Here is a 25952-nt window from a genome sequence, read left to right on the forward strand (position 1 = left end):
CCAGACTGGTAAAATACCCAGCAGCCTCGTCAAGATGATCTGGTTCCAGACTGGTAGACTACCCAGAAGCCTCGTCAAGATGATCTGGTTCCAGACTGGTAAAACACCCAGCAGCCTCGTCAAGATGATCTGGTTCCAGACTGGTAAAACACCCAGCAGCCTCGTCAAGATGATCTGGTTCCAGACTGGTAAAATACCCAGCAGCCTCGTCAAGATGATCTGGTTCCAGACTGGTAAAATACCCAGCAGCCTCGTCAAGATGATCTGGTTCCAGACTGGTAAAACACCCAGCAGCCTCGTCAAGATGATCTGGTTCCAGACCCGTAAAATACCCAGCAGCCTCGTCAAGATGATCTGGTTCCAGACTGGTAAAATACCCAGCAGCCCTGTCAAGATGATCTCCACGTGGTTGGACTGGAGTATTTGTTTTCCTTAGCATACTCTTTGTCTCTCACGGTTTGTTTTTGTGTCAGAGCCTCACCCTAACTAACCCACACCGGTTTTCTGAGAAGAGGGAGAGGAGAAGTCTATGACAACAATATACACGTAGCTAGGTTGTTGACATGTAGGAGTTCCTTGATGACAAGGAGAACATACACACAAACACACACGCACACACGCACACACGCACACACACACGCACACACACATGCACGTACACACACACAGACACACACACACGCACACACAGACACACTGTGCTCTATATGAAGTCTCTTATCAGTCTCTGCTCTATATGAACAGCCTGTTTCATTGGGATCAGTCCCTTACAGCCTGTTTTATTTGGAGCAGTCTCTTACAGCCTGTTTCATTTGGATCAGTCCCTTACAACTTGTTTTATTTGGGATCAGTCCCTTACAGCCTGTTTAATTTGGATCAGTCCCTTACAGCCTGTTTTATTTGGGATCAGTCCCTTACAGCCTGTTTCATTTGGATCAGTCCCTTACAGCCTGTTTAATTTGGATCAGTCCCTTACAGCCTGTTTCATTTGGATCAGTCCCTTACAGCCTGTTGGGGGCGGCAGGTAGCCTCGTGGTTAGAGCAGGTAGCCTGGTGGTTAGAGGGGGGCGGCAGGTAGCCTAGTGGTTAGAGCAGGTAGCCTAGTGGTTAGAGCAGGTAGCCTAGTGGTTAGAGGGGGGCGGCAGGTAGCCTAGTGGTTAGAGCAGGTAGCCTAGTGGTTAGAGCAGGTAGCCTGGTGGTTAAAGCAGGTCGCCTAGTGGTAAGAGTGTTGGGCCAATAACCGATAGGTTGCTGGATCGAATCCCGGAGCTGACGAGGTAAAAATCTGTCGTTCTGCTCCTGAACAAGGCAGTTAACCCACTGTTCCTAGGCTGTCGTTCTGCTCCTGAACAAGGCAGTTAACCCACTGTTCCTAGGCTGTCGTTCTGCTCCTGAACAAGGCAGTTAACCCACTGTTCCTAGGCTGTCGTTCTGCCCTGAACAAGGCAGTTAATCCACTGTTCCATGGCTGTCGTTCTGCCCCTGAACAAGGCAGTTAACCCACTGTTCCCTGGCTGTCGTTCTGCCCCTGAACAGGCAGTTAACCCACTGTTCCCTGGCTGTCGTTCTGCTCCTGAACAAGGCAGTTAACCCACTGTTCCCTGGCTGTCGTTCTGCTCCTGAACAAGGCAGTTAACCCACTGTTCCCTGGCTGTCGTTCTGCTCCTGAACAAGGCAGTTAACCCACTGTTCCCTGGCTGTCGTTCTGCTCCTGAACAAGGCAGTTAACCCACTGTTCCCTGGCTGTCGTTCTGCTCCTGAACAAGGCAGTTAACCCACTGTTCCCTGGCTGTCGTTCTGTCCCTGAACAAGGCAGTTAACCCACTGTTCCCTGGCTGTAGTTCTGCTCCTGAAAAGGCAGTTAACCCACTGTTCCCTGGCTGTCGTTCTGTCCCTGAACAAGGCAGTTAACCCACTGTTCCCTGGCTGTCGTTCTGCTCCTGAACAGGCAGTTAACCCACTGTTCCCAGGCTGTCGTTCTGCTCCTGAACAAGGCAGTTAACCCACTGTTCCTAGGCTGTCGTTCTGCTCCTGAACAAGGCAGTTAACCCACTGTTCCCTGGCTGTCGTTCTGCTCCTGAACAGGCAGTTAACCCACTGTTCCCTGGCTGTCGTTCTGCTCCTGAACAAGGCAGTTAACCCACTGTTCCCAGGCTGTCGTTCTGCTCCTGAACAGGCAGTTAACCCACTGTTCCCTGGCTGTCGTTCTGCTCCTGAACAGGCAGTTAACCCACTGTTCCCTGGCTGTCGTTCTGCTCCTGAACAGGCAGTTAATCCACTGTTCCCTGGCTGTCGTTCTGTCCCTGAACAGGCAGTTAACCCACTGTTCCCTGGCTGTCGTTCTGCTCCTGAACAGGCAGTTAACCCACTGTTCCCTGGCTGTCGTTCTGCTCCTGAACAGGCAGTTAATCCACTGTTCCCTGGCTGTAGTTCTGCTCCTGAACAGGCAGTTAACCCACTGTTCCCTGGCTGTCGTTCTGCTCCTGAACAGGCAGTTAATCCACTGTTCCCTGGCTGTCGTTCTGTCCCTGAACAGACAGTTAACCCACTGTTCCCTGGCTGTCGTTCTGCTCCTGAACAGGCAGTTAACCCACTGTTCCCTGGCTGTCGTTCTGCTCCTGAACAGGCAGTTAATCCACTGTTCCCTGGCTGTCGTTCTGCTCCTGAACAGGCAGTTAACCCACTGTTCCCTGGCTGTCGTTCTGCTCCTGAACAGGCAGTTAACCCACTGTTCCCTGGCTGTCGTTCTGCTCCTGAACAGGCAGTTAACCCACTGTTCCCTGGCTGTCGTTCTGCTCCTGAACAGGCAGTTAATCCACTGTTCCCTGGGAGGTCGTCAGTGCAAATAAGAACTTGTTCTTAACAGACTTTCCTAGTTAAATTTTCATTTAATTTCCCCTCCGCTTAAATTCTAATTTATAATCAAAACGTTGTCATTAATTTACATCCTAATATGAAAGGCACGACCCGGTAGGCCGTTTTAATTTCAGAAAAGCAATATAATATGAAAATAAAGCACTTTTTAATATTCAAACAAGGATTTGTTTTCAGAGACAGACAATAAGAACATGGTTTAGGGAATGACAGGTTCACTGGGAGGTGACTAAGGATGGCACCCTATTCCCTATATAGTGCACTACTTTAGACCAGAGCCCTATAGAACCCTATTCCCTATGTAGTGCACTACTTTAGACCAGAACCCTATGGAACCCTATTCCCTATATAGTGCACTACTTTAGACCAGAGCCCTATGGAACCCTATTCCCTATGTAGTGCACTACTTTAGACCAGAGCCCTATGGAACCCTATTCCCTATATAGTTCACTACTTTAGACCAGAGCCCTATGGAACCCTATTCCCTATATAGTTCACTACTTTAGACCAGAGCCCCATGGAACCCTATTCCCTATGTAGTGCACTACTTTAGACCAGAGCCCTATGGAACCCTATTCCCTATATAGTGCACTCCACGGCCCTATAGAACCCTATTCCCTATATAATGGACTAATTTAGACCAGCGCCCAATAGAACCCTATTCCCTATATAGTGCACTACTTTCGACCAGCGCCCTATATAGGGAAATAGGGTGCCATTTGGGACACACTTAAGGAGGCAGGTAGAGGGTTTGTTTGGTGGTCAGGCAAGAAGCCTCCTCTTGAAACTGTATAACAACAAAAAACAAATTTTAATCTCACACAAAATCCAGTAGATTTGAAGAAAATTACAGATTTTAATTGACTTCTGCACTGCACTCTGGGGCTTTTCCAATGCAATCAAAAGGGGTATGAAAAAAACATTGTTATATCAATCAATCAATCAATCAATCAATATTGTTATAGACACCAAATGATCCTCATCCCTTTCCAACGATCCTGACATCCTTGTGAACAAAATAAAAATTGAATCTCTCCCATTTTTTAAATTTGTAAGTTTAAGGAGTAATTTCTTAGGGCTTTCACGAAAAAAAAATAAAAATAAAATAATCTTGTCTATTTAAAGATTTTGTTATAAAGTTATAAAACATTTCATATTATCTACAATATATACATCACATTGGGTCTTTTAATACGTTTTTAAAACGAGGACGTGTCACAAACGGCACCCTAATTCCTATATAGTGCACCACCATGGGCCCTGGTTAAAAATAATGCACTAAATAGGCAAAAAGGGGGTGCAATTTGGGATCCGGGCCTTTTGTCTTTTTGAGGATGAAAATCTACACTTCACAATTCACATTGTTTATAAACAGTTGCAGTGTAACAGTTTTGTACGTTGGAGTCTTTGCCTCAAAGTCTTTGCAATGTCAACGTCATCAAATGTTTGAGATTTCCGTCCGCTTTCTATCTGCGTCGTCACCGTTCACCTTCAAAGGCATTTCAACCTCTAGTCTTTTCATTTGGCATTTCCTCCATTTCTTCAGTTTCTTGCAGCATATATAAGCAGTCAATGTGACGACGATGCAGAACAGTCCCAGGCAGGTCACTGACAGAGCTATGAGTAGAGGCTGACAGGGGAACAAGTCCTCCCTGCTGGGCCTCTCTGTCAGTTTACCCACGTACCACTGCTTCTCCTCCATCTGGATCTCAGCCTCCTCCCCGGTGAGAAGACTCTGGATGTAGCTCTCGTTAGAAACCGTCTCGTTGACGAAGAGGTTGACCAGGACCGTGGAGTGGAGAGGTTCGGGTTGACCGTGGTCCGAGACTTTAACCAGTAGACTATAGAGACCGCGGTCACTCAGTTCTCTCTTCAACGTGATGTTCCCTGTGTCCGGGTCGATATCAAATGACCCCGGCTCGCCACCCTTCCTCTTGATGATGCTGTAGGCGATAACGGCGTTCATTCCTGTGTCTTTATCCACGGCGTAAACCTCTGTGATGGAGGTCCCTGGTAGGGTGCTAGGTAACACCAGCATGTAGGACTGGTTAGACTGGGGGAACAAGACGACGGGAGGGTTATCGTTTACGTCAAGGAGGAGGACGGTAACCACGGTGAGGCAGGAGAGAGAGGGTTCCCCTCCGTCGACTGCCTCGATCCAGAGGTAGTACGTCCCCTGTTGCTCCCGGTCCAGAGGGGTACGGGCCCTTAGAGCGCCGCGCCCGCGTCGATCACGAAGATGTCGCTGCCGTTGACGATGGAGAGGGCCACCCAGCCGTTCTCACCTGCGTCCGCGTCCGTTACCGAGAGGACGCCGATCTCGCCAAAACCCGGGAAATTCTCCGGCACAAAGAATGTGAAGTCTTTATTGATGAAGCGTGGGCTGTTGGGTAAAAAAAATATATTTTTTAATCATATTAATCAATCAAAACAATCAATCAAATCAAATCAATCAATCAAAACAATAAAATCATATCAATCAATCAAAACAATCAATCAATCAAATCAAATAATATCAATCAAATCAAATTATATCAATCAATCAAAACAATCAATCAAATCTAATCTAATCATATCAATCAATCAAAACAATCAATTAAATCAGCAGTTATCACAAAGTGTCTGGCCTTTCTCTTACCTGTTGTCATTGCGGTCCAGCACAGTGATGACCACTGTAGCTATAGACTCTCTCCTGGGGGTCCCTCGGTCCACTGCCCGAACCATGAACCTGCAGAGGATACAGTTTAGAGTTTACAAACTTTTATTATTATTGTCTCGTCACAATATTACAACAACAATAAACAAAACATATTGCAGATATATATATAAAATAAAATAAAAACACTATGAACATCCATAGGCAGTTATAATGCATTGTGTCATCCATATATCCAGTTTCCGCTTTAAATGACATTCAGCTTATTAAGGCTTCGTAAAGGCTTCATAAAGCCTACCTGACTAAGCACTACATAAATGTGTTACAAAACATCTATAACCGTACGTCATGCTTCATAAAGGCTTCATAAAGCCTACCTGACTAAGCACTACATAAATGTGTTACAAAGCATCTATAGCCGTACGTCATGCTTCATAAAGGCTTCATAAAGCCTACCTAACTAAGCTCTACATAAATGTGTTACAAAACATCTATAACCGTACGTCATGCTTCATAAAGGCTTCATAAAGCCTACCTGACTAAGCTCTACATAAATGTGTTACAAAGCATCTATAACCGTACGTCATGCTTCATAAAGGCTTCATAAAGCCTACCTGACTAAGCTCTACATAAATGTGTTTACAAAGCATCTATAACCGTACATCATACTAAGCACTCGTAAAGGCTTCATAAAGCCTACCAAAGAGCACCATGAATGTGTTACAAAACATCTATAGCCGTACGTCATGCTTCATAAAGGCTTCATAAAGCCTACCTAACTAAGCTCTACATAAATGTGTTACAAAGCATCTATAACCGTACATCATGCTTCATAAAGGCTTCATAAAGCCTACCTGACTAAGCTCTACATAAATGTGTTACAAAGCATCTATAACCGTACGTCATGCTTCATAAAGGCTTCATAAAGCCTACCTGACTAAGCTCTACATAAATGTGTTTACAAAGCATCTATAACCGTACGTCATGCTTCATAAAGCCTACCAAAGAGCACCATGAATGTGTTACAAAACATCTATAACCGTACATCATGCTTTATAAAGGGTTCATAATCGTGACATAACATGTTGTGCTGCAGGATGACACAGGATCTAAAGAGGATTTATGTGAGTCACATTACAATTACCTTGATAAAAGCCCCCCAACATCAGGAAATTGAAAGTGGCTTTCAACTGAAACCAAGATACATGTTCCTCAGAACATAAACACACACACAACAATATAACAAGTCATACTGTGGGGTGTTGGACCCAGTCAGGTCTGTATATAACAAGTCATACTGTGGGGTGTTGGACCCAGTCAGGTCTCTATATAACAAGTCATACTGTGGGGTGTTGGACCCAGTCAGGTCTTTATATAACAAGTCATACTGTGGGGTGTTGGACCCAGTCAGGTGTCTATATAACAAGTCATACTGTGGGGTGTTGGACCCAGTCAGGTCTCTATACAACAATATAACAAGTCATACTGTGGGGTGTTGGACCCAGTCAGGTCTTTATATAACAAGTCATACTGTGGGGTGTTGGACCCAGTCAGGTCTTTATATAACAAGTCATACTGTGGGGTGTTGGACCCAGTCAGGTCTTTATATAACAATATAACAAGTCATACTGTGGGGTGTTGGACCCAGTCAGGTCTCTATATAACAAGTCATACTGTGGGGTGTTGGACCCAGTCAGGTCTTTATATAACAAGTCATACTGTGGGGTGTTGGACCCAGTCAGGTCTTTATATGACAAGTCATACTGTGGGGTGTTGGACCCAGTCAGGTCTTTATATAACAAGTCATACTGTGAGGTGTTGGACCCAGTCAGGTCTCTATATATCAAGTCATACTGTGGGGTTTTGGACCCAGTCAGGTCTCTATATAACAAGTCATACTGTGGGGTGTTGGACCCAGTCAGGTCTCTATATAACAAGTCATACTGTGGGGTGTTGGACCCAGTCAGGTCTTTATATAACAAGTCATACTGTGGGGTGTTGGACCCAGTCAGGTCTTTATATGACAAGTCATACTGTGGGGTGTTGGACCCAGTCAGGTCTTTATATAACAAGTCATACTGTGAGGTGTTGGACCCAGTCAGGTCTCTATATAACAAGTCATACTGTGGGGTTTTGGACCCAGTCAGGTCTCTATATAACAAGTCATACTGTGGGGTGTTGGACCCAGTCAGGTCTCTATATAACAAGTCATACTGTGGGGTGTTGGACCCAGTCAGGTCTTTATATAACAAGTCATACTGTGGGGTGTTGGACCCAGTCAGGTCTTTATATAACAAGTCATACTGTGGGGTGTTGGACCCAGTCAGGTCTCTATATAACAAGTCATACTGTGGGGTTTTGGACCCAGTCAGGTCTCTATATAACAAGTCATACTGTGGGGTGTTGGACCCAGTCAGGTCTCTATATAACAAGTCATACTGTGGGGTGTTGGACCCAGTCAGGTCTCTATATAACAAGTCATACTGTGGGGTGTTGGACCCAGTCAGGTCTCTATACAACAATATAACAAGTCATACTGTGGGGTTTTGGACCCAGTCAGGTCTTTATATAACAAGTCATACTGTGGGGTTTTGGACCCAGTCAGGTCTCTATACAACAATATAACAAGTCATACTGTGGGGTTTTGGACCCAGTCAGGTCTCTATATAACAAGTCATACTGTGGGGTGTTGGACCCAGTCAGGTCTTTATATAACAAGTCATACTGTGGGGTGTTGGACCCAGTCAGGTCTCTATATAACAATATAACAAGTCATACTGTGGGGTGTTGGACCCAGTCAGGTCTCTATATAACAAGTCATACTGTGGGGTGTTGGACCCAGTCAGGTCTTTATATAACAAGTCATACTGTGGGGTGTTGGACCCAGTCAGGTCTTTATATAACAAGTCATACTGTGGGGTGTTGGACACAGTCAGGTCTCTATATAACAATATAACAAGTCATACTGTGGGGTGTTGCACCCAGTCAGGTCTTTATATAACAAGTCATACTGTGGGGTGTTGGACCCAGTCAGGTCTCTATATAACAAGTCATACTGTGGGGTGTTGGACCCAGTCAGGTCTTTATATAACAAGTCATACTGTGGGGTGTTGGACCCAGTCAGGTCTCTATATAACAAGTCATACTGTGGGGTGTTGGACCCAGTCAGGTCTTTATATAACAAGTCGTACTGTGGGGTGTTGGACCCAGTCAGGTCTTTATATAACAATATAACTACTCTCAAAAATCAAAGTTTCTTAGATTTCTCTCAGACCTCAAAAGTGGTCCCCTGATACGGTTCAAACACATAAAATATTTTTATGTTGTTTTTCTATTAACAAACATAGTCAGGGATAAATCGTACAGAGTAGTGATCCACAACACATTTCTTTACCTGTGGAGTAACTGACTAACAACACACCTGAGCAGTCACTGCCTACAGGTAGGAATACAGCTGGACATGTAAGGCGAGCCCGGCATACCCTCCAGGTTCAGGAATACAGCTGGACATGTAAGGCGAGCCGGCATACCCTCCAGGTTCAGGAATACAGCTGGACATGTAAGGCGAGCCGGCATACCCTCCAGGTTCAGGAATACAGCTGGACATGTAAGGCGAGCCGGCATACCCTCCAGGTTCAGGAATACAGCTGGACATGTAAGGCGAGCCCGGCATACCCTCCAGGTTCAGGAATACAGCTGGACATGTAAGGTGAGCCGGCATACCCTCCAGGTTCAGGTAGACGGCCCTATCAAACCCCCCTCCGCCTGCGTTGCTACTATCAAACGTCCGATCACCCAGGAATAAAATGGATGGAACTCCTGCTTTTGATTTGAACTAAGAGACGTGGAACACTCCTCCATCTGCCTGACTGAGACATGACCGACCAAGCTGTTTCCGGACTAGGCTGACCCCCTGTATTTTACACTCCTCCATCTGCCTGACTGAGACATGACCGACCAAGCTGTTTCCGGACTAGGCTGACCCCCCTGGATTTTACACTCCTCCATCTGCCTGACTGAGACATGACCGGACCAAGCTGTTTCCGGACTAGGCTGACCCCCCTGGATTTTACACTCCTCCATCTGCCTGACTGAGACATGACCGACCAAGCTGTTTCCGGACTAGGCTGACCCCCCTGGATTTTACACTCCTCCATCTGCCTGACTGAGACATGACCGGACCAAGCTGTTTCCGGACTAGGCTGACCCCCCTGTATTTTACACTCCTCCATCTGCCTGACTGAGACATGACCGGACCAAGCTGTTTCCGGACTAGGCTGAGTATTTTACACTCCTCCATCTGCCTGACTGAGACATGACCGACCAAGCTGTTTCCGGACTAGGCTGAACCCCCTGGATGTTTCCATCCACCGAGCCCGACAGGTCAGATAAGTTTGCTTCATGATTAATCAGCGCCGGTTTTACAGTACTATACTTTACAGTACTACACTTTACAGTACTACACTTTACAGTACTATACTTTACAGTACTATACTTTACAGTACTACACTTTACAGGGCTTTACAGTACTATACTTTACAGTACTATACTTTACAGTACTATACTTTACAGTACTACACTTTACAGGACTACACTTTACAGTACTATACTTTACAGTACTATACTTTACAGTACTATACTTTACAGTACTACACCTTACAGTTCTACACTTTACAGTATTATACTTTACAGTACTACACTTTACAGGGCTTTACAGTACTACACTTCACAGTACTTTACAGTACTACACTTTACAGCACTACACTTTACAGTACTACACTTTACAGTACTACACTTTACAGTACTTTACAGCACTACACTTTACAGGGCTTTACAGTACTACACTTCACAGTACTTTACAGTACTACACTTTACAGCACTACACTTTACAGTACTACACTTTACAGTACTTTACAGCACTACACTTTACAGTACTACACTTTACAGGGCTTTACAGAACTACACTTCACAGTACTTTACAGTACTACACTTTACAGGACTTTACAGCACTACACTTTACAGTACTACACTTTACAGGGCTTTACAGAACTACACTTCACAGTACTTTACAGTACTACACTTTACAGGACTTTACAGTACTACACTTTACAGTACTTTACAGTACTACACTTTACAGTACTTTACAATACTACATCAATCATGCTCCCTGACCTTTGAATTCTAACTTTTGCACTTCATGGACTTAACAGATTATTGATATTACATTGACGAATTGTGGCGATGCTATTCTAGCTGCTTGTACTAACTCGTGAATATAAACCTGTATATGTTAAATGAATGTAGGTGAAGGTTTGTTGTATGAGGTGAGGCTGAGTTATATCTGTAATAATCATCAACCTTCAGAGATACCATGCTGCCCCGTAAATACATACCACCAGCCTTCAGAGATACCATAAATACATACCACCAACCTTCAGAGATACCATGCTGTACCATAAATACATACCACCAGCCTTCAGAGATACCATGTTGTACCATAAATACATACCACCGACCTTCAGAGATACCATGCTGTCCTGTAAATACATACCACTGACCTTCAGAGATACCATGCTGTCCTGTAAATACATACCACCAACCTTCAGAGATACCATGCTGTACCTGTACCACCAATAAATACATACATACCACCAACCTTCAGAGATACCATAAATACATACCACCAACCTTCAGAGATACCATGCTGTACCATAAATACATACCACCAGCCTTCAGAGATACTATAAATACATACCACCAGCCTTCAGAGATACCATAAATACATACCACCAGCCTTCAGATATACCATGCTGTACTATAAATACATACCACCAGCCTTCAGAGATACCATGCTGTTCTATAAATACATACCACCAGCCTTCAGAGATACCATGCTGTTCTATAAATACATACCACCAGCCTTCAGAGATACCATGCTGTACCTCAAATACATACCACCAGCCTTCAGAGATACCATAAATACATACCACCAACCTTCAGAGATACCATGCTGTTCTATAAATACATACCACCAGCCTTCAGAGATACCATAAATACATACCACCAGCCTTCAGAGATACCATGTTGTACCATAAATACATACCACCAGCCTTCAGAGATACCATGCTGTCCTGTAAACACATACCACCGACCTTCAGAGATACCATAAATACATACCACCAGCCTTCAGAGATACCATGCTGTACTGTAAATACATACCACCAGCCTTTAGAGATACCATGCTGTACCATAAATACATACCACCAACCTTCAGAGATACCATGCTGTCCTATAAATACATACCACCGACCTTCAGAGATACCATAAATACATACCACCAGCCTTCAGAGATACCATAAATACATACCACCAGCCTTCAGAGATACCATGCTGTACTGTAAACACATACCACCAACCTTCAGAGATACCATGCTGTACTGTAAACACATACCACCAGCCTTCAGAAATACCATGCTGTACCATAAATACATACCACCAACCTTCAGAGATACCATGCTGTACCATAAACACATACCACCAACCTTCAGAGATACCATGCTGTACTATAAATACATACCACCAGCCTTCAGAGATACCATGCTGTTCTGTAAATACATACCACCAGCCTTCAGAGATACCATGCTGTACTATAAATACATACCACCAGCCTTCAGAGATACCATGCTGTACTATAAATACATACCACCAGCCTTCAGAGATACCATGCTGTACTATAAATACATACCACCAGCCTTCAGAGATACCATGCTGTACCATAAATACATACCACCAGCCTTCAGAGATACCATGCTGTCCTATAAATACATACCATCAGCCTTCAGAGATACCATAAACACATACCACCAGCCTTCAGAGATACCATGCTGTCCTATAAATACATACCATCAGCCTTCAGAGATACCATAAACACATACCACCAGCCTTCAGAGATACCATGCTGTCCTATAAATACATACCACCAGCCTTCAGAGATACCATAAACACATACCACCAGCCTTCAGAGATACCATGCTGTACCATAAATACATACCACCAACCTTCAGAGATACCATGCTGTACTGTAAACACATACCACCAGCCTTCAGAGATACCATGCTGTACCATAAACACATACCACCAGCCTTGGTTTTAGGGCAATATAGTATATTTTAAAAGCTGTGGGAAAACCAGAAAAAAAACGGGGAAATCTGAAACCTGGAAAAACAAAACCGAGAAAACGGAGTATGGGGAACCCCCGAATTCAGCAAAAAAATAAATACGGATTCTGACGGGCCCAACCAATGTTTTTGGTGAAGGACTGCACTTTAGAGTGTGTGATTCTGCAGCATTTTGGGGACAGTTGAGATCAGGTCCACTATTGGCTGTGCGCCCAAGAGGGAAAGAGGTTGGGCCTGTCCTACAAAGGGTTTAGAGTAATATAACACACGGCATTTATCCACAGCCATTTGCAGTCACGCGTGAATACATTTTTACTTTTTAAAAATTTACTTTACTAGGCAAGTCAGTTAAGAAAAAATTCTTATTTTCAATGATGGTCTAGGAACAGTGGGTTAACTGCCTGTTCAGGGCACAACAACAGATTTTGTACCTTGTCAGCTCAGGGATTTGAACTTGCAACCTTTCGGTTGCTAGTCCAATGCTCTAACCACCAGGCTACCCTACATACGGGTGGGAGTCTAACCCACCATGCTGGTGTTGCAATTCTCTACCAAGATGCATGATGGGTTATCAATGCTTTGTGATGCCTCAATTTAACAAGATTTATAAAGCCTTATATTAAGCATTGCTTATGCCACCCTTGATAAAGAACTGGTTTATGTCATCTTTGACAAAGATATATTTAATTCCACCAACTCTGTTTAAATGTGTTGTTTTTGTTTCACTTTTTTGTATACACTTTGAGGTTATTTTCTGTAATGAAAAAGCTAAACAAGTAAATTATTATTATTACTATAAACATATATAGGCAATTTATAATGCATTTTAATCCATACAATATCAGTCATAGTACGTTAGGATACATCATCAATATGCGACAGACCTGTAGGTCTGCTTCTCTTCTCGGTCCAGAGATGTGGACACGGTCAGCACGCCGGTCAGCCTCTCCAGGAGGAAAATGGAGGGAGCGTCTGACCCCAGCGTGTAGATGACCTCTCCTCTGGCCTCACTGTCCTGGTCTGTGGCCTGGAGCTGGGTCAGGAAGCTGTTGGGAGGGTTATTCTCCTCCACAGAGACCTGAGAATAAAATAAGTATGGTGTTATCAAGGACTCAAATAAGTAGGTAAATACATCAATAAGTACATTTTAAAATAAAAATAATACCTAAATACTAAAATAAATGTGTAAATACTGAAATACATTTGTAAATACTAAAATAATAAGTAAATACTATAATAAATAAGTACATTTTAAAATAAATGTGTAAATACTAAAATAAATGTGTAAACACTAAAATAAATGTGTAAATACTGAAATAATAAGTAAATACTATAATAAATAAGTACATTTTAAAATACATTTGTAAATACTATAATAAATAAGTACATTTTAAAATAAATTTGTAAATACTATAATAAATAAGTACATTTTAAAATAAATTTGTAAATACTATAATAAATAAGTACATTTTAAAATAAATTTGTAAATACTATAATAAATAAGTAAATACTAAAATAAATGTGTAAATACTGAAATACATTTGTAAATACTGAAATAAATGTGTAAATACTATAATAAATAAGTAAATTCTTAAATTAAATAGGTAAATACTGAAATAAATTTGTAAATACTGAAATAAATTTGTAAATACTATAATAAATAAGTAAATTCTAAAATAAATAGGTAAATACTGAAATAAATACGTGAGTAGACCTTTTTTGATTTTATTAGTCAACAACAATTATTAAAAAAAAAAAAAAATCCTCTATATTTTGTATTACTGTACTGAAATGGCTTAAGAAAATCAATGTACTATCAATAACATGCTCAATGTTCATGTCCAAACCCTAACCGTAACCCTAACAACCGTTTAAACATTCCTGTGTTCATACAAATACATCCACTCACCTCATACAGAGACTGTTTGAAGACCGGCGCGTTGTCGTTCTCATCCAGAACCAGGATCTTAACGAAGGTCTTAATGGCGAGACCTCTGGGGTTCCTGAGCACTACGGTCAGCTCGTAGTCCTGCCTCTGCTCGTGGTCCAGCGGCTCCGTCGTCTCTAACAGATACTCGTTCTTCAACAGTTTGTAAGGTGTCAGTCGGAACGGGCCGGATCCTTCAAGTAGACATTCCGTCCCTTGTCCTCTCTGGTCCGTGTTGGACACGGTGAAAAACGCGATTGGGGAAAACGGCGGTTCGGACTCCTTCATCGTGACCACGCCGTCTTTCTCCGCCGCGATGTAGCGAGGCGTAATAACAGGCGGACCGGAAGCTACCCGGATCACGTGCACCGTCACCGTGGCGACGGCAGGGACGCAACCAGGCCCGTTGGCGAGGACAGTGAGTTTGTAGAATTTCCCGGTTGCGGTGTTGATCTGACCGGCCAGTTTGATCACCCCAGTAATCCGGTCCAGATGGAACAGAGCTCTAGCCTCCCGGGGAACGCGGTCGCTGTACGCATAGCTGATCACGGCGTTGGCGCCCTGGTCGGGGTCGAAGGCGTGTAACCTGGACAGGTGCTCTCCTTTAGTCGTATTCCCGCAGAGCGTCACGTTGACCTGTGACTCTGTGAACTGAGGACAGTTATCATTGACATCAGTGATTATAATCCTCAACGTGGCGGTGCCAAGGAGAGGTGGTAACCCACCGTCCTCTGCTATAATATCCGTTACGTATTCCTCCCGTCGTTCCCGGTCCAGCTCGTCGGTCACGATGAGGAAGGGTGTCAGCTCACCCCCCTCGTTCTCCTCTACGTCCAGAGTGAACACCCCAAAGTCGTTGACCAGCCAGTAAGTCTGAACCCCGTGAAACCCCAGATCAGGGTCCGTCGCTGACTGCTCCACCGCGAACCTCGCGTTGACCTGGGTGTTCTCCGGGACGGAAACCCTAATCTCGCCCGTCGGGAAGCGCGGACGATTATCGTTAACATCCTCCACCAAGATTTTGACCTTAACCAGCTGGAAATACTGCTGGGGTAGAACGAACACATCCAGGAGAGGACGCAGCCCTGGTTGTACTCTGAGGAGTCGGGGCAGAGCGTCTCCCTGTCGATCTCATTCCCAGACGTAAACAGCTGTCCCGTAGTGCTGTTCAGAGTGACATACTGATCACTGGGCATCTTCTGGGGCAGATTGAATAAAACATGGGGATCGAGGGATAAATCCAAGTGTAAGTCGGAGCCCATGGACCCGATGAGTGTCCCCGACGGTAATCCTTCTTTTATCTTATAGACCAGCTCTTTGGCTTGGCTGAAATTAGCAAAACAGCAGAGGGGGCTGGTGTAAAGGAGGAGTATACACAAACCCTGAAATACAGACACAGTACAGAAACATGGGGGTTTAACAAATAGACTTCCAGACATGAGAGAATCAGTCTCAGGGGGTGGGGGTGGTGGTGGTGGGGGGGACAACAAACACCCGAAACACCGAGACCGATACAGTTATATTATGGAGTCAATAGCCGAGAATGTAAAGAAAATCACTTGATTAAATCAGACTTTCTAAACAGGCACATATATGCTTTTTAAACGTTTTAAATACACATTTTTTTTACTCTTTAACTCTTTAAATAATAACAAGTAGAACTTAGTCTAGGCTTTGAACCACAGACATTAAGATGTATTGAAAATAACATACACGTTACTACTCATCAATTACATGACACACGTCGAAGTTGCCAGTTGATTTAAGCGCAAACCAAACTCTCATTTGACATCGAACTATGAGGTTTAAAAAAAAATAAAAAAAAGCTTTCTCTCTTCATTTTTTTTTTCATAGAAAGACTACTTTTACAAGACTACAATGAGAAAAACACTTACCCACAGTACTCCTCTCGAGCTAAGTCCGGGTCCTGTTTTGTCGAACATGTTTATTCCACCTGGCTCGACGTGGTTTGACCTACAGACCGGAGCGGAGAGCCCGGAGCTAAACGCATCAGAGGTTTTGTCGTGTGCTGAGTTGATCACCGTAGCAGCAGCACATAGCCTCTGCAGAGTTCGTTGCTGTCTTGTCGCCTTCTGAACTGAACAGAGTCATTCATCCCAACACTGAGTCGGGAACACGCCCACAATATGCAAATACACCCCCTTGACGGCAACCAATGAGATTAGACAGCCGCTGGGATGGGCAGGGAGAGGCGGTTCAAGGATCTTGCCCTGTTTTTGCAGAGAGGGATTGGGATTGTGTGTGTGTGTGTGTGTGTGTGTGTGTGTGTGTGTGTGTGTGTGTGTAATGTGTGTGTGTGTGTGTGTGTGTGTGTGTGTGTGTGTGTGTGTGTGTGTGTGTGTGTTCACAACAGAGTGAAAAGTACCCATGTGTGTGTGTGTGTGAGTGTTCAAAACAGAGAGAAGAAGTACCCATAGTAAGTAATAGTTGTGGTGTTTGGAGCCTGTTATTTCTGTAAATTATGAATTACTGGAAGCCTCCTATAGAGCACATGAACCCAACCTTTCTGAAATGTACATGTGCCCTTAATGACATGTATATAGATGATGATGAGTGTAGGATGTTGTACTGCACCAATTACAGCACTTGAGAATCTTGTGTGTTTGAATTCTTGGATATTATATGCTTTAGACAATGCCCTCGTAGCAGTATGTTTCCAACATTAAATGTCCCCTTACAGCAGTATGTTTCCAACATTAAATGTGCCCTCATAGCAGTATGTTTCCAACATTAAATGTCCCCTCATAGCAGTATGTTTCCAACATTAAATGTCCCCTTACAGCAGTATGTTTCCAACATTAAATGTCCCCTCATAGCAGTATGTTTCCAACATTAAATGTCCCCTTACAGCAGTATGTTTCCAACATGAAATGTCCCCTCATAGCAGTATGTTTCCAACATTAAATGTCCCCTCATAGCAGTATGTTTCCAACATTAAATGTCCCCTCATAGCAGTATGTTTCCAACATTAAATGTCCCCTCATAGCAGTATGTTTCCAACATTAAATGTCCCCTCATAGCAGTATGTTTCCAACATTAAATGTCCCCTCATAGCAGTATGTTTCCAACATTAAATGTCCCCTCATAGCAGTATGTTTCCAACATTAAATGTCCCCTCATAGCAGTATGTTTCCAACATTAAATGTCCCCTTACAGCAGTATGTTTCCAACATTAAATGTCCCCTCATAGCAGTATGTTTCCAACATTAAATGTCCCCTCATAGCAGTATGTTTCCAACATTAAATGTCCCCTCATAGCAGTATGTTTCCAACATTAAATGTCCCCTTACAGCAGTATGTTTCCAACATTAAATGTCCCCTCATAGCAGTATGTTTCCAACATTAAATGTCCCCATACAGCAGTATGTTTCCAACATTAAATGTCCCCTCATAGCAGTATGTTTCCAACATTAAATGTCCCCTTACAGCAGTATGTTTCCAACATGAAATGTCCCCTCATAGACAGTATGTTTCCAACATTAAATGTCCCCTCATAGCAGTATGTTTCCAACATTAAATGTCCCCTCATAGCAGTATGTTTCCAACATTAAACCCTCATAGCAGTATGTTTCCAACATTAAATGTCCCCTCATAGCAGTATGTTTCCAACATTAAATGTCCCCTTACAGCAGTATGTTTAGATCATTAAATGTCCCCTCAAAACAGTATGTTTTCATTAACACCATACTGTACCACCATTAACACCATACTGTAGGTCATTAACACCATACTGTAGATCATTAACACCATACTGTAGATCATTAACACCATACTGTAGATCATTAACACAATACTGTAGATCATTAACACCATACTGTAGGACTGTAGATCATTAACACCATACTGTAGGACTTTAGATCATTAACACCATACTGTAGATCATTAACACCATACTGTAGATCATTAACACCATACTGTAGATAATTAACACCATACTGTAGATCATTAACACAATACTGTAGGACTGTAGGTCATTAACACCATACTGTAGATCATTAACACCATACTGTAGGTCATTAACACCATACTGTAGATCATTAACACAATACTGTAGGACTGTAGGTCATTAACACCATACTGTAGATCATTAACACCATACTGTAGGACTGTAGATCATTAACACCATACTGTAGATCATTAACACCATACTGTAGGACTGTAGATCATTACATTGAAATCTGTCCCAAATGACACCCTATTCCCTACATAGTTAGACCAGATCCCTATGACACCCTATTCCCTACATAGTGCACTACTTTTGACCAGAGCACATAGGTGCCGAAGTGCACTACATGGGGAGGAGGGTACCATTCGGGATGTAGCTGAGGTCTGGGCCGGAGCAGAGGGTAGATGAGTATAGTATCTTCAGTATAGAGATTAGTCAGTAATCCACCATTAGCAGAAATTAGAGAGGAGAGTAAATACAGTATTATGGTATAAAAGAGTGTCACAAACACTCATAAATAATTAGAGATAGGAGAGAGGGAGAGAGAGAGAGAGAAAGAGAGAGAGGGGAGAGAGAGAGAGAGAGAGGAGAGGGAGATAGAGAGAGAGGGGAGAGAGAGATAGGGGAGAGGGAGAGAGAGAGAGAGAGATAGGGAGAGGGAGAGAGAGAGAGAGAGAGAGAGAGAGAGAGAGAGAGAGAGATTGAGAGAGAGAGAGAGAGAGAGGGAGAGAGAGAGAGAGAGATGCAGAGATTGAGAGAGAGAGAGAGTAGAGTGGAGGAGAAGAAGGAGAGAGAGACAGAGAGAGAGTAGAGTGGAGGAGAAGAAGAAGAGAGAGAAAGACAGAGAGAGAGTGGAGTGGAGGAGAAGAGAGAGAGAGAGAGACAAAGAGAGAGTAGAGTGGAGGGAGAAGAAGAAGAGAGAGAGAGACAGAGAGAGAGTGGAGGAGGAGAAGAAAGAGAGAGAGAGAGAGAGAGACAGAGAGAGAGTAGGAGGAAGGAGAAGAAGAAGAGAGAGAGACAGAGAGAGTAGAGGAGAAGAAGAGAGAGAGAGAGACAGAGAGAGAGAGTAGAGTGGAGGAGAAGAAGAAGAGAGAGAGAGACAGAGAGAGAGTAGAGTGGAGGAGAAGAAGAAGAGAGAGTAGAGTGGAGGAAGGAGAAGAAGAAGAGAGAGAGAGAGAGAGAGTAGAGGAGAAGAAGAGAGAGAGACAGAGAGAGAGTGGAGTGGAGGAGAAGAAGAAGAGAGAGAGAGACAGACAGAGTAGAGTGGAGGAGAAGAAGAAGAGAGACAGAGACAGAGAGAGAGTAGAGTGGAGGAGAAGAAGAAGAGAGAGAGACAAAAGAGAGTAGAGTGGAGGAGAAGAAGAAAGAGAGAGAGACAGAGACAGAGTAGAGTGGAGGAGAAGAAGAAGAGAGAGAGACAGAGACAGAGTAGAGTGGAGGAGAAGAAGAAGAGAGAGAGACAGAGAGAGTAGAGTGGAGGAGAAGAAGAAGAGAGAGACAAAGAGAGAGTAGAGTGGAGGAGAAGAAGAAGAGAGAGAGACAAAGAGAGTAGAGTGGAGAAGAAGAAGCAGAGAGAGAGAGACAAAGAGAGTGGAGTGGAGGAGAGAAGAAGAGAGAGAGAGACAGAGACAGAGTAGAGTGGAGAAGAAGAGAGGAGACAGAGAGAGAGTGGAGTGGAGGAAGAAGAGAGAGAGAGAGAGACAAAGAGAGAGTAGAGTGGAGGAGAAGAAGAAGAGAGAGAGAGACAAAAGAGGAGAGAGTAGAGGAGCAGAAGAGTAGAGAGACAGGAGAAGAAGATGGAGACAGAAGAAATTAGAGGAGAACAAAGACAGAGTCAGAGTGGAGGTGGAGAAGAGAGAGACAAAGAGAGAGTAGAGTGGAGGGAGAAGAAGAGAGAGACAAATATATTATGGAGTGGAGGGAGAAGAAGAAGAGAGAGAGAGACAAAGAGAGAGTAGAGTGGAGGAGAATGAAGAATATATGACAGAGAGGAGAGTAGGAGGAGGAGAAGAAGAAGAGAGAAAGAGAGACAAAGAGAGAGCAGGAGGGAGGAGAAGAAGAAGAGAGAGAGACAAAGAGAGAGTAGAGTGGAGGAGAAGAAGAAGAGAGAGAGACAGAGAGAGAGACAAAGAGAGAGTAGAGTGGAGGAGAAGAAGAAGAGAGAGACAGAGTAGAGGGGAGGAGAAGAAGAGAGAGAGACAGAGAGAGAGTAGAGGAGAAGAAGAGAGAGAGACAGAGAGAGAGTAGAGTGGAGAGAGAAGAGAGAGAGAGAGAGAGAGCAGAGAGAGAGTAGAGTGGAGGAGAAGAAGAAGAGAGAGAGAGAGACAGAGAGAGAGTAGAGTGGAGGAGAAGAAGAAGAGAGAGAGACAGAGAGAGAGTAGAGTGGAGGAGGAAGAAGAGAGAGAGAGACAGAGAGAGTAGAGTGGAGGAGAAAGAAGAGAGAGAGAGACAGAGAGAGAGTAGAGTGGAGGAGAAGAAGAGAGAGAGACAGAGAGAGTAGAGTGGAGGAGAAGAAGAGAGAGAGACAGAGAGTAGAGTGGAGGAGAAGAAGAGAGAGAGACAGAGAGAGAGTAGAGTGGAGGAGAAGAAGAAGAGAGAGAGAGACAGAGAGAGAGTAGAGTGGAGGAGAAGAAGAGAGAGAGAGACAGAGAGAGAGTAGAGTGGAGGAGAAGAAGAGAGAGAGAGAGAGACAGAGAGAGAGAGTGGAGGAGAAGAAGAGAGAGAGAGACGAGAGAGAGTAGAGTGGAGGAGAAGAAGAGAGAGAGACAGAGAGAGAGAGCAAAGAGAGAGTAGAGTGGAGGAGGAGAAAGAAGAGAGAGAGACAGAGAGAGAGTAGAGTGGAGAGAAGAAGAAGAGAGAGAGAGACAGAGAGAGAGTAGAGTGGAGGAGAAGAAGAAGAAGAGAGAGACAGAGAGAGAGTAGAGTGGAGGAGAAGAAGAAGAAGAGAGAGACAGAGAGAGTAGAGTGGAGAGAAGAGAGAGAAAGAGAGAGGAGAGGGAGAAGAGAAGAGAGACAGAGACAGAGTAGAGTGGAGGAGAAGAAGAGAGAGAGACAGAGAGAGTAGAGTGGAGGAGAAGAAGAAGAGAGCAGAGAGAGAGTAGAGTGGAGGAGAAGAAAGAGAGAGAGAGCAGAGAGAGAGAAAGAGAGCAGAGAGAGAGAGAGAGCAGAGAGAGAGTAGAGTGGAGGAGAAGAGAGAGAGGAGAGAGAGAGACAGAGAGAGAGTGGAGGAGAAGAAGAAGAGAGAGAGACAGAGAGAGAGTAGAGTGGAGGAGAAGAAGAAGAAGAGAGAGACAGAGAGAGAGAGTAGAGTGGGAGAAGAAGAGAGAGAGACAAGAGAAGTAGGTGGAGGAGAAGAAGAAGAGAGAGAGACAGAGAGAGAGTAGAGTGGAGGAGAAGAAGAAGAGAGAGACAGAGAGAGTAGAGTGGAGGAGAAGAAGAGAGAGAGAGACAGAGACAGAGTAGAGTGGAGGAGAAGAAGAAGAGAGAGAGACAGAGTGGAGAGTAGAAGTAGAGGAGGAGAAGAGAGAGAGAGAGAGAAGAGACAGAGAGAGAAGTAGAGTGGAGGAGAAGAAGAAGGGAGAGAGAGACAGAGAGAGAGTAGAGTGAGAGGAGAAGAGAGAAGAGAGAGAGACAGAGAGAAAGAGTAGAGTGGAGGAGAAGAAAGGAGAGAGAGCAGAGAGAGAGAGTAGAGTGGAGGAGAAGAAGAGAGAGAGACAGAGAGAGAGTAGAGTGGAGGAGAAGAAGAAGAGAGAGAGACAGAGGAGAGTAGAGTGGAGGAGAAGAAGAGAGAGCAGAGACAGAGAGAGAAGAGTGGAGAGAGGAGAAGAAGAAGAGAGAGAGACGAGAAGAGAGAGTAGAGAGGAGAAGAAGAAGAGAGAGACAGAGAGGAGAGAGGAGAAGAAGAAGAGAGAGAAACAAGAGAGGGAGAAGTAGAGTGGAGGAGAAAAAGAAGAGAGAGAGACAAGAGAGAGTAGAGTGGAGGAAAAGAAGAAGAGAGAGACAGAGAGAGATAGAGTGGAGGAGAAGAAGAGAGAGATAGAGACAAAGAGAAGTAGAGTGGAGGAGAAGAAGAAGAGAGAGACAGAGAGAGAGTAGAGTGTGAGGAGAAGAAGAGAGAGAGAGAGACAGAGAGAGAGTAGAGTGGAGGAGAAGAAGAAGAGAGAGAGACAGAGAGAGAGACAAAGAGAGTAGAGTGGGAGGAGAGAGAGAAGAAGAGAGAGACAGAGAGAGAGACAAAGAGAGAGTAGAGTGGAGGAGAAGAAGAAGAAGAGAGAGACAGAGAGAGAGACAGAGAGAGTAGAGTGGAGGAGAAGAAGAAGAGAGAGAGACAGAGAGAGAGTAGAGTGGAGGAGAAGAAGAGAGAGATAGAGACAAAGAGAGAGTGAGTGAGAGAAGAAGAAGAGAGAGACAGAGAAGAGTAGATGGAGGAGAAGAAGAAGAGAGAGATAGAGGAGAAGAAGAGAGATAGACAGAGAGACAAAGAGAGATAGAGTGGAGGAGAAGAAGAAGAGAGAGAGCAGAGAGAGAGAGTAGAGTAGGAGAAGAGAAGAGAGATAGAGACGAGAGAGACAGAGAGAGTGAGAGGAGAGAGACAAAAGAGAGAGACAGAGAGAGAGTAGAGTGGAGGAGAAGAAGAAGAGAGAGAGACAGAGAGAGAGTAGAGTGGAGGAGAAGAAGAAGAGAGAGAGCAGAGAGAGAGTAGAGTGGAGGAGAAGAAGAGAGAGAGAGACAGAGAGAGAGTAGAGTGGAGGAGAAGAGGAGAGAGACAGGAGACAGAGTAGAGTGGAGGAGAAGAAGAAGAGAGAGAGACAGAGAGAGAGTAGAGTGGAGGAGAAGAAGAAGAGAGAGACAGAGAGAGAGAGTAGAGTGGAGGAGAAGAAGAAGAGAGAGAGACAGAGAGAGAGACAGAGAGAGAGTAGAGTGGAGGAGAAGAAGAAAGAGAGAGACAGAGAGAGAGTAAGAGTGGGAGGAGAAGAAGAGAGAGAGAGACAGAGAGAGAGAGTAGAGTGGTTTGAGAAGAAGAAGAGAGAGAGACAGAGACAGAGTAGAGTGGAGGAGAAGAAGAAGAAGAGAGAGAGACAGAGAGAGAGTAGAGTGGAGGAGAAGAAGAGAGAGAGACAGAGAGAGAAGTAGAGAGAAGGAGAAGAAGAAGAGAGAGACAGAGAGAGAGTAGAGTGGAGGAGAAGAAGAGAGAGAGAGAGAGAGAGAGAGAGAGAGAGAGAGAGAGTAGAGTGGAGGAGAAGAAGAAGAGAGAGAGAGACAGAGAGAGTAGAGTGGAGGAGGAGAAGAAGAGAGAGAGAGAGAGAGACAGAGAGAGAGAGTGGAGTGGAGGAGAAGAAGAGAGAGAGACAGAGAGAGAGAGACAGAGAGAGTAGAGCGAGGAGAAGAAGAAGAGAGAGAGACAGAGAGAGAGTAGAGTGAGGAGGAGAAGAGAGAGAGAGACAGAGAGAGAGACAGAGAGTGGAGGAGGAGGAGAAGAAAAGAGAGAGAGAGACAGAGAGAGAGTAGAGTGGAGGAGAAGAAGAAGAGAGAGAGAGACAGAGAGAGAGCAGAGTGGAGGAGAAGAAGAAGAGAGAGGGACAGAAAGAGAGTAGAGAGTGGAGGAGAAGAAGAGAGAGAGAGACAGAGAGACAGTAGAGTGGGAGGGAGAAGAAGAGAGAGAGACAGAGAGAGAGTAGAGTGGAGGAGAAAGAAGAGAGAGAGACAGAGACAGAGTAGAGTGGAGGAGAAGAAGAAGAGAGAGAGAGACAGAGAGAGAGTAGAGTGGAGGAGAAGAAGAGAGAGAAGAGAGACAGAGAGAGAGAGTAGAGTGGAGGAGAAGAAGAGAGAGAGAGATGAGAGAGACAGAGAGAGAGACGAAAGAGAGGGAACAGGTGGAGGAGAAAGAGAGAGAGAGACAGAGAGAGAGTAGAGTGGAGGAGAAGAAGAGAGAGACAGAGAGAGAGACAGAGAGTAGAGTGGAGTGGAGGAGAAGAAGAGAGAGAGACAGAGAGTAGAGTGGAGGGAGGAGAAGAAGAGAGAGAGACAGAGAGCGAGTAGAGTGGAGGAGAAGAAGAAGAGAGAGACAGAAAGAGAGTAGAGTGGAGGGAGAAGAAGCGAGAGAGACAGAGAGACGAGTAGAGGAGGAAGTAGAAGAGAGAGAGAGACAGAGAGAGTAGAGTGGAGGGAGAAGAAGAGAGAGACAGAGAGAGAGTAGAGTGGAGGAGAAGAAGAAGAGAGAGAGACAGAGAGTGAGAGTAGGCAAAGAGGAGAGTAGAGGAGGAGAAGAAGAAGAGAGAGAGACAAAGAGAGAGTAGAGTGGAGGAGAAGAAGAAGAGAGAGAGACAGAGCGAGAGACAAGAGAGAGTAGAGTGGAGGAGAAGAAGAAGAGAGACAGAGAGAGAGTAGAGTGGTTAGGGATGACAGCGAAGAAGAGAGAGACAGAGAGAGCGAGAGAGACAAGTAGAGTAGAGTGGCAGCGAGTTTGAGAGAGAGAGCAGAGATATGTAGAGTGGAGGAGAAGAAGAAGATAGAGAGAGATCAGAGAGAGAGAGAGTGGAGTGATGAGAGATGAAAGTAGAGAGACAGAGAGAGTAGAGTGGAGGATTTGATAGAAGAAGAGAGAGAGACAGAGAGAGAGAGTCAGAGTGGAGGAGTAGATGTTTTGATGTGAGAGACAGAGAGAGAGTAGAGTGGAGGAGACAGAAGAAGAGAGGGAGGGATGAGACAGAGTAGAGTGGAGGAGAAGAAGAAGAGAGAGAGAGACAGAGAGAGAGTAGAGTGGAGGAGAAGAAGAAGAGAGAGAGACAGAGAGAGTAGAGTGGAGGAGAAGAAGAAGAGAGAGAGACAGAGAGAGAGTAGAGTGGAGGAGAAGAAGAAGAGAGAGACAAAAGCAGAGAGTAGAGTGGAGGAGAAGAAGAAGCGAGAGAGACAGAGAGAGACAAAGAGAGAGTAGAGTGGAGGAAAGAAGAAGAGAGAGAGACAAGAGATAGAGTGAGGAGAGTAGAGAGAGACAGAGAGAGAGAAGAGTGGAGGAGAAGAAGAAGAGAGAGAGACAAAGAGAGTAGAGTGGAGGAGAAGAAGAAGAGAGGAGACAAAGAGAGAGTAGAGGAGGAGAAGAAGAAGAGAGAGAGACAGAGAGAGAGACAAAGAGAGAGTAGAGTGGAGGAGAAGAAGAAGAGAGAGAGACAGAGAGAGAGTAGAGTGGAGGAGAAGAAGAGAGAGAGACAGAGAGAGAGACAAAGAGAGAGTAGAGTGGAGGAGAAGAAGAAGAGAGAGAGACAGAGAGAGTAGAGTGGAGGAGAAGAAGAAGAGAGAGACAGAGAAGAGAGAGGGAGGAGAAGAAGAGAGAGATAGAGACAAAGAGAGAGT

General features: G+C 44.4%; 1 pseudogene; it reads right to left on the reverse strand.

Annotated features, from left to right (window-relative positions):
* Positions 1–3706: 3706 nt before the first annotated feature.
* On the reverse strand, positions 3707–16650 carry LOC121842888 (annotated as a pseudogene).
* Between the last annotated feature and the right edge of the window lie 9302 nt (positions 16651–25952).

Source organism: Oncorhynchus tshawytscha, unplaced genomic scaffold (genome assembly GCF_018296145.1).
Source record: "Oncorhynchus tshawytscha isolate Ot180627B unplaced genomic scaffold, Otsh_v2.0 Un_contig_765_pilon_pilon, whole genome shotgun sequence".
Classification (NCBI taxonomy): domain Eukaryota; kingdom Metazoa; phylum Chordata; class Actinopteri; order Salmoniformes; family Salmonidae; genus Oncorhynchus; species Oncorhynchus tshawytscha.